Below are 10071 nucleotides of genomic sequence, written 5' to 3'. Positions count from 1 at the left end.
TAAACAAACAAACAAAATAGGATCCAACAAAGCTTCAGCATTTACAAGCAAAGATGGATTGTAGCTCATTTCTCAATGCAAGACTGCAAAAAGGTCTTTAACCATCTACCAAACATAATACTGTGAGAAGATTAGCTCAATTTATGTAGTTAAATAAATGACTATTAAATATTAGATCACAGATTCTTCTTTTTTGTTCTATTTTTGTTCTAACAATTTAACAAAATGTTTCAACCCTTCCGGAAATGGAGTTTGTATATTTCTTTTTTGCAATATGGCACGTCTCAGTAAAAAGCATATTTGGGCAGTAAATTGCACTAGGCCACTATCACTGGGATCCAGGGTTTGGTCGGTCAGGCGTCCACATACGACATGATTGGCTATGTCTAAGGGAAGGAGTTGCCAAGGCCCCATGATGGATTGGCGTTATTTCCGAGGTGTGTACAACTACATTGCACCCAGTAATTCTGAGGAAGCCAGACCCACTTCTAGACTTTAATTGATTTGAATTGAATTAATCATAAATTAATTGCCTCAATGTGCTGCATTAACAGGACACAGAGAGATCTGAGAAAAGGAAATGATCATGTCCATCGTCTGGAGTTTTTTAATAAAACTGTCATGGTTGTTAAAACATTTTAAATCATTTCACACTCATGATGTGTCTTTTAAAACATTCAGTGTTTTTCTTTTCAAATTTTCCAAACTATTTTAGTGATATAATATGCTGTTCTGCTCTTAACAGCATCTCAGAAAGTTCAATTCTGTTCACTTTCCACTTCTAGACATAATCACTGTTTGGTGCTGGATAGGCAAACAAATTGGACTATAAAGTGTGAAGTCAAAGAAGCGTGGGACAACTTTAAATTAGGGTTCAGGAGAAAAAAAAACACCGCAGAGCTATGGATGAACTTATTGACGATAAGGCACAAAGCAGAAAGAAGGTGCATTTCAGAAAGAATTCTGGCAATATTGATTTAGGTGTCATTCAAAAAACCTGCTGGCACCTGAGCCCAGCTTCAGCAAACCAATGTTCTTTTACAACTTTATTGTGTGCCAATGCCTGGTAGATTTAAAGCAGGGCACACAGGATTAAGGGCCTGGCTTGCTGTGCAGGGCTTTGGGTAAAATGTGTTTGGGATAATCTTGCTTTTTTGGAGGTGGACTGTATTGTTAAGTCAGCGCTGGTGCATTACAGCTTTAGGGTCCCAGTGACCTTAGTTTGAGCCGTGGCTCCAATTACAATATGTGTTATGTTTGGCGTGTTTTTCTTATGTCCATGTGGATTTCATCTGGGTACATCGATTTCCTCCCACCTCCAAATACATGATCACTCGAAATTGTGCTTCGGTCTCAAGGACTAAATAAGTGAATGGATGGAGCGTTCAGTGTTCTGTGATGGATTTGTGCTCGGTCCAGGGTGTGTTTTTGCTTCAGGTCTTTATAGGTAACAGCTACTAAAGGAAATTTGATTTAAATGCCACACAGGAACGGTGATCCCGTGGACCAGGGTTCAGCCTTTGCATCCTTGTACTTTCTGTAAGGTTTCATCTTTTCTATATCTGCAGGGGTTTGCTTCAGGTTGTTTTAACACCAAAAAAATGGGGTATGAATGAATGTGTGAGTATGTAAATATGAAAGTGTTTGCTTGCAATGGATTGGTGTATTCCGGTCATGTTCCCAGTGTTTTTGTGAAGCACTGTATCCATTGTGACCCTGTTCAATTTGAAATGCTTAGTATAAATAAATGAAATAATAAATAAATGAAGTGTAGGATGTAATTAATACCAGAGAATTTTATTTTAGTCCCATACAAATTCATCTTCTTTTCAGACTCTGTGATCCACACTCATAAATAAACTCAGTATTTAGTTATGCATTTTACCCCCCTTTTCTCCCAATTTAGTGTAGCCGATCTGCTGCTAGGGACCCTGACGGCGTCCAAGGAGGGTGTATATCCACCTGACACTTCCGATGTGTGCTCAGTCCAGCAATTCCTTCTTAATCTTTGCGTGTGAGGTCAACTTTGCGTACAGAGAGCCACGCCCCAATCTCTGCGCTCCTCCACTTTCTGTACAGGCACCCTGGGCAACCAAGGTCCTTATACAGCATTGATAACCCCACCCCTTAGTTCGGTCTTTCCCACCCAGCAGACTGCAGGCATTAGCCAATTGTGCCTGCTAGAGGAGCGCCCAGCCGACCAGTAGCAAAGCCAAGATTCGAACCTGGGAGGGAGCTCAGAATCTCGGTGCTGGTGTGCTAGTGGATTATCCCGCTGCGTCATCTGACCACCTGAAATAATTTTTTTCCAACATACTTGGAAAAAGTTGGAATTTTCTAGAAGAATTTTCCATTATTTTTTATTATTTCTTTATTGTTCCCATCCAGGTAGGACGTCTGGTGCCACATGGTAAACCTTGATTGATTACTGGGGAAAAGCTACTTCTCCAGAGTCTAACAGTGGTGTGCTTAACATCTTTAGATAATGCTTAGCTTTGCTCACATTGATGTTAGCTTCTGTGCAGCTGTTTACCCTTTAAAATTGAAATAGCTCCCGGAGGAAAGTTCACGTGCTGACATTTCTTTTAATCACTTGTGAACTCTTTACTGAGTGTTGCAACAGTAGACTCCGCAAATGTGTGTTCTGCTGGATGAACTAAATTGTTTCTTCAAATTAGCCTAGAGCGCCTAGAAGTTCGGACAGTTAATCAACCAGCTTGTTACCTTTCACGACAGTTCCACTGAAGTCTTTCGTACAACCCAATCTACTTCTCCAGTGTTTGCTGTGCAGACTGACATTTAAACATGGTGCACTTGATTAGATAGTTATGCTGGCGAAAGTGCAGCTTATACACCAATCAGGCATAACATTAAGACCACCTCCTTGTTTCAACACTCACTGTCCATTTTATCAGCTCCACTTACTATATAGAAGCACTTTGTAGTTCTACAATTACTGACTGTAGTCCATCTGTTTCTCTGCATACCTTTTTAAACCTGCTTTCACCCTGTTCTTCAATGGTCAGGACCCCCACAGGATCACTACAGAGCAGGTATTACTTAGGTGGTGGATCATTCTCAGCACTGCAGTGACACTGACATGGTGGTGGTGTGTTAGTGTGTGTTGTGCTGGTATGAGTGGATCAGACACAGCAGCGCTGCTGGAGTTTTTAAATACCGTGTCCACTCACTGTCCACTCTATTAGACACTCCTACCTAGTTGGTCCACCTTGTAATGTAAAGTCAGAGACGATCGCTCATCTATTGCTGCTGTTTGAGTTGGTCATCTTCTAGACCTTCATCAGTGGTCACAGGACGCTGCCCACGGGGCGCTGTTGGCTGGATATATTTTTGGTTGGTGGACCATTCTCAGTCCAGCAGTGACAGTGAGGTGTTTAAAAACTCCAGCAGCGCTGCTGTGTCTGATCCACTCATACCAGCACAACACACACTAACACACCACCACCATGTCAGTGTCACTGCAGTGCTGAGAATGATCCACCACCCAAATAATACCTGCTCTGTAGTGGTCCTGGGAGAGTCCTGACCATTGAAGAACAGCATGAAAGGGGGCTAACAAAGCATGCAGAGAAACAGCTGGACTACAGTCAATAATTGTAGAACTACAAAGTGCTTCTATATGGTTAGTGGAACTGATAAAATAGACAGTGAGTGTAGAAACAAGGAGGTCTTTTTAATGTTATGGCTGATCAGTGTATAGCTGAACTTGCTGATTTTGGTTTGTAGATATTTGACCTTACCTTAACCTCTAGTTGTGTCTGTAAGCATTTTATTGATTAACATCGTTGAGTCTGATACTAATTAGCGAGAAGTACTGAGCAGCCCTACCCACTTTTCCTGGGCATGAACAACAACCTTGAAATAGTTGGTGCTAATGATAGATGCTGATGTATTCACAACTGTAATTAAAATTAAATCAATGAGGTATTAATTTTAAAATGTAATGGTGGTGTTTCTTATTCACCAAGGCCTTGTTAGGGAAGCAATGAGAAACCATGTGACAGTATGAATACAGATCATAAATGATTCATAAAAGAAGTGGCTCTATTGATTTATTTCACTTTTTCGATCTGGAGCAGGTGAGCCAGTGTATTGCTTATTGCTACCTTCATATTGGTGTACTGTAGATTCTTTTGGAAAACAGCCTCAGGCCTGACAATGGGACTGTTTTGAAGAGAGCTCACAAAAAAATGGTAACAAACATATTGACAAAGGGGACGCATTGGAAATTCAGTCTCATCTTGAGGGATTTCTGGCTCAGCAGTTCCAGACGGGTCAATGTCAAAAGAGGCGATACTGAATTGATGACACTATAAGGAGGGCATTTTAAATTCTGGTGGGTATTGTCTTTAAGTCATAACACGACACTTTTGGCTTTGGTATGTCAGCACTATATAGCCATGAATATACATACGGAAGTCCAGCAGTGTCCTCTTTTCAAGGTTTAGTTTTCAGAGTTTGTACTGTCCAAGTTATATTATGTACAGGATGAGTCAGTAGAAGCATTTTGAAGCATTTCAGTAGGAGTATTGGAGAGGTTGATGTTTTTTTCACCTTGTTACACTCACTGAAAACATTCATTATTGACTGGTTTCTGTAATTAAAAGTTAGCTGAGACATTCATAAAGTTCCTTTGGCGAATTAGCAACCATAGAATACTATCTTACACAAAGATGGTTGGAATAAAATACTCATTTAAAATAAAATGATTAACAAATAGACTAAGAGATTAAGTACTCGACTACATTTAATAGATTAGAAATTGTATCATAGAACCAATTCATTCATTTAATTTAAAATAAATTCAACGTATTACATCTATGTGTGTAAATGTCTTTTAAAAGGATGAAATACTAACAAGAGCTAATGAAAAAGGCACGGCAGAGTGATGGAAACACAGCCCAGAGCAGAAGTACAATGCATGGTTTAATTAAGATCATTTGCATATCAGTAGTATTCCAGTGGGGTTGGTGCTAACGACCCTGGGGCTAGGAGTGCCCCCGAATGCAGAAAACAAAGTTCACAAGCGAACATGGGAAGCTCAGCTGAACTGCACTGAGTCAATATATTACATCCATATTAAATATCAACCTGAATGAAAGAACTACAAAGATTATGTATGTTGTGTAACGGACAATAAATATACACATATGCTTTACGGGTCTATAAATACACATTACTTCATGTTTCAGATCAAGTCTGTGAATAAGTCACATAATAATAGATAGGGGGCGGCACGGTGGCTAAGTGGGTAGCACTGATCCCCAGGCAGGGTGGGCGACAGGGCGGGTTTGCATGTTCTCCCCGTGTCTGCATGGGTTTCCTCCGGGAGCTCCGGTTTCCTCCCACAGTCCAAAAACATGCAGTCAGGTGAATTGGAGACACTGAATTGCCCTGTAGGTGAACGGGTGTATGTGTATGTGTGTGCGTATGTATTTGTGTCTGCCCTGCGATGGACTGGCAACCCCGTTCAGGGTGTTACTGTGTGCCTTGCGCCCAGTGAAAAGCTGGGATAGGCTCCAGCGATTTTATCTATTGATAAAAAAAAAAACTGGTTTCTTTTATACATCTAACTTGGAACTTTGATCATCGGTACACTCATTATATAAACATGGAAAAAGTTTCTGGATTAGATGTTGGACCACCACGAGCCATCAGATCAGCTTCAATGCACCTTGAAATAGATTCTACCAATCTTTGGAACTGTACTGAAGAAATGGAACACCATTCTTCCAAAAGATGTTTCCCCAGATGGTGTTTTGATGATAGTGAGGATGAGCACTTTCCAAAATATCCTACAGGTGTTCAGTTCTGTTGAGATCCAATGATTGTAATGATCACAAGGTTTATTATATTAATGCTAATTAAACCCTTCTGGAGTTTGGAGTTTTGGTATTTAGCAGACACCTTTATGCAAAGTGACTTACAGTACTGTGACAGTGTACTGTCTAAGCAATTAAGGATTAAGGGCCTTGCTCAAGGGCCCAACATGGCAACCTAGCAGTGATGGGGCTTGAACCAGCAACCTTTTGATTACTGGACCAGTATCTTAACCACTAGGCCCCTCTGTAACCCTTTATGTACTGTGAATGGAAGCATTGTAATTTAAAAGAGACAAATCATATTATATTATAAAATACCTTGTAAACCTTTTTTTTTTTTTTCAAACCATTTGTAAAACAACTGGACCAGTTGAATTACTGGATGTGTATGAAGCAAGGAATAAACTCACCTATATTTTTCCTAGTCCACCTTTTCACTGATATACATCCTAGGTTGTGTGACTAGACTAGACTAATTATTGAAAGTTTGGTCAGATATTGTCCTCTTCATGCATGTTACAGACAGTCCCTTTCTAGTTGTATCCAATTACCCGATTGCATTTTGCTTCCTCTCTACTGCTGCTGACCTTCACTCCTGACCAAAAAGAGCTGTGACTAACACACGCCCCCTCCTACACATGTGCAGTAGTCGACTGCGTCTTTTTACCTGCATGAGGTGAGTTCATTTGAAGCTCAGTCTAGCGCACTGATTTCCACTATCCCCCGTACCCATGCAGGCACCATTAATCAGCCAGTAGAGGTCGTAATTGCATCAGGTATGAGGTCCCCTCTGGCATCCAACCTGGCGGATGAGCCAATTATTGTTCGTGTAGGCGCCCAGCCTGCCGGGAGCAGAGCTGAGATTTGAACTCACAACTACAGGATGTCAGCTTTGCAACTGCCGCGCCACCCCTTTCTGACTAAATTTAAGGAAGAAATTTGTTTCCAAATTCATTTTTAGCCAAATTCCCCATTAAGGGAACAAGTAGACCAGGGTCATAACAAAATCACTAGACCCCCTTACTGTACAGCATTCAGGGGTGTACTGCCAAATGTACTGAAAAACCAGGCAGTTGAGCAGTGAAGCTCCTGCCATCTGAGTTTTTTTTAAATCTAGATCTTTTCCACTTGTCATTTTGGTTTACAATTAAGATCAACTAATCAGCTGGTTGAAGACAATGAATGCATAAATAAATGATCAACTAGAGTTGCTTAGCATTTTTTACACGTCATATAGCTTTTACATCACATAAGATTTCAATTGTTTAATTGTGACATGCAGTAGATCTTGCTGTATTTATAATGATTCCTCAACCCATTTAATCAGGTCTGTATATGCATTGTATGTGTACATGTCCATCAGTGAGAATAAGCCCATCGCAGGACCACCACTGTTCAAATATTGCTCAGACTAAAACATCCTAATCACAGCAGTCACACCGGCACAGTCTGTATGGTGCCGATAAGAGTGCCTGAATTTTGAACACCTTGGTTCGCATTTCTTTTTGGATCTTACTAAAACTAGAAAGGACATTCCCTAAACTGATGCAACAGTCCGGCCATGCATTATTTCGAATGCTATTGTATGCTGTAGCATCAAATGTTTTCTTTTGCTGTCTGGCTTAGATAATCAAAAACAACTCCAGACCAGTTGGTGTGTGTGTGTGTGTGTGTGTGTGTGTGTGTGTGTGTGTGTGTGTGTGTGTGTGTGTGTGTGTGTGTGTGCATGTACACAAAAGCATGAGAAGTTTTCACCTCTGGCTTTTAAAAACAGAACAGGTACAGATCATCTCTCTTGTCTTTTAATTAAAACATTCCTGACGTGAGCATCTTTCCCTCATCTCTTCCACCTCTCGGTTATATAACCATGGTAACATGCAGATATTTCTGTCAGAAAGCTCCAGGGAAGGTTTGTATGACCTGAAGGTATTGTACGTGAATGTACATGCTTTCCACATCTGTCTGAAGAGGAATCAAGGACACACTTGTATAAGGCTGCATTGTTCAGGCTCTGTAAACTCTTCTGAAATATACACCGATCAGCCATAACATTAAAACCACCTCCTTGTTTCTACACTCACTGTCCATTTTATCAGCTCCACTTACCATGTAGGAGCACTTTGTAGTTCTACAATTACTGACTGTAGTCCATCTGTTTCTCTGCATGCTTTGTTAGCCCCCTTTCATGCTGTTCTTCAATGGTCAGGACTCTCCCAGGACCACTACAGAGCAGGTATTATTTAGGTGGTGGATCATTCTCAGCACTGCAGTGACACTGACATGGTGGTGGTGTGTTAGTGTGTGTTGTGCTGGTATGAGTGGATCAGACACAGCAGGCTGATGGAGTTTTTAAACACCATATTGTCACTGCTGACTGAGAATAGTCCACCAACCAAAAATATCCAGCCACCAGCGCCCCGTGGGCAGCATCCTGTGACCACTGCTGAAGGTCTCGAAGATGACCAACTCAAACAGCAGCAATAGATGTGTGATCATCTCTGACTTTACATCTACAAGGTGGACCAACTAGGTAGGAGTGTCTAATAGAGTGGACAGTGAGTGGACACGGTATTTAAAAACTCCATCAGCGCTCCTGTGTCTGATCCACTCATACCAGCACAACACACATGAACACACCACCACCATGCCAGTGTCACTGCAGTGCTGAGAATGATCCACCACCTAAATAATACCTGCTCTGTGGTGGTCCTGACCATTTAAGAACAGGGTGAAAGCAGGCTTAAAAGGTGTGTAGAGAAACAGATGAACTACAGTCAGTAATTGTAGAACTACCAAGTGCTCCTATATGGTAAGTGGAGCTGATAAAATGGACAGTGAGTGTAGAAACAAGGAGGTGGTCATAATGTTATGGCTGATCGGTGTATTGTTCAAATAGTCATAGTAAAATACAATATTAGCTTATGCTAGAATTGAAAGAGCCGTTTCTATTGATTTTAATCACACATTCTTTGAAATCGATCTCTCTGAAAGAAATTGTTCATCTAACTGTGACTGTGAAAGCTTTTGGTCTTTTATTTACCTCTTATTTGTTCCTATCTGAATTTCTAGGTACTTCAGACACAAACACAAATCTTTCCCAAACAGACCTCGAAAAGGCATCAATTGTCACCTCAGATTTGTATCAGTTCAGCTCATCTCATGTAATCGTTTGTCCACTTCCCCTGGTATGGGTTCCGGTGGCTGCAGGCTGAGGATAAATCCAGACTTTTAGCTCTGGTATAGATTCCATCCAGCTGTAAGATATAATATACTGGGTCTGTCCTGTGGGTCATCACCTGGTCATTCTTGTGAGATGTCCAAACCATTTACCTACAGGTCTATTTTTGATTTTTGAGGGCCTCTCAAACGGCTGATCTATTTTCCTCTTAATCTGGTTGTATCCAATTACCTGATTGCATTTTGCTTTCTTTCTACTGCTGCTGACCTCCACTCCTAATCGAGAAGAACCGAGACGAACACACACCCCACCCAACATCTGTGTGTGTGCAGTGGTCATAACAGAATCACCAGACCCCTTCCTGTAGTGTGGCATTGGTGTATGCCACACTTGCACTAAAACACCAGGCGGTTGAGCGGTGAAGCTCCTGCCATCTAGTAATCTAGAGCTATTCCTCCTGTCCTCTTGATTTACAATGAAGATCAACTGATCAGCTGGACCTAATACAGTGGTACAAAGACTATGAATGAATTATGGAGAGTACGCTGAGCCAGACTGCAAAGAAACAGCCTACGGGCCTGGTCGGGCTTAGACTAGAGTAGTGTCAGTCAAGTGCTATGACAACCAGGTGGCAGGAATTTAGATGGACTGGACCTTGGCAACAGAATTAATTTACCTAGAAACTACACCAATGAAACATTCATTTTAGTAGACACCAAAAGAATAATAATGCCTATTAGAATAGAAAAAAAAACTTAACTAAGCCGAACAAAGTACAAAAATGGAAATATTAGCAATTCCTTAGAATTGCCCATTACTCCTAATCAAGTTCTGCCTGGTTTGGGGTGATGGTTTACACATTTCAGTTTAGATTAAAATCAAGTACATGTATCTTCATGGGACCTGAGTTTGAACCTTGTCTACAGTTTAGCATGTTCTTGCATGAGACTCATCATAGGACTGAGACAGAGCGGAACCTCTGTAAACACATGCCATGGGTCGTATTTATGTACCACTGTCACTAATTAGTATGACAAATTGCCTGTTTTA

Source organism: Trichomycterus rosablanca, chromosome 9 (assembly GCF_030014385.1).
Source record: "Trichomycterus rosablanca isolate fTriRos1 chromosome 9, fTriRos1.hap1, whole genome shotgun sequence".
In the NCBI taxonomy this organism is placed as follows: Eukaryota; Metazoa; Chordata; class Actinopteri; order Siluriformes; family Trichomycteridae; genus Trichomycterus; species Trichomycterus rosablanca.
Note: the sequence above shows the minus strand (reverse complement) of the source record.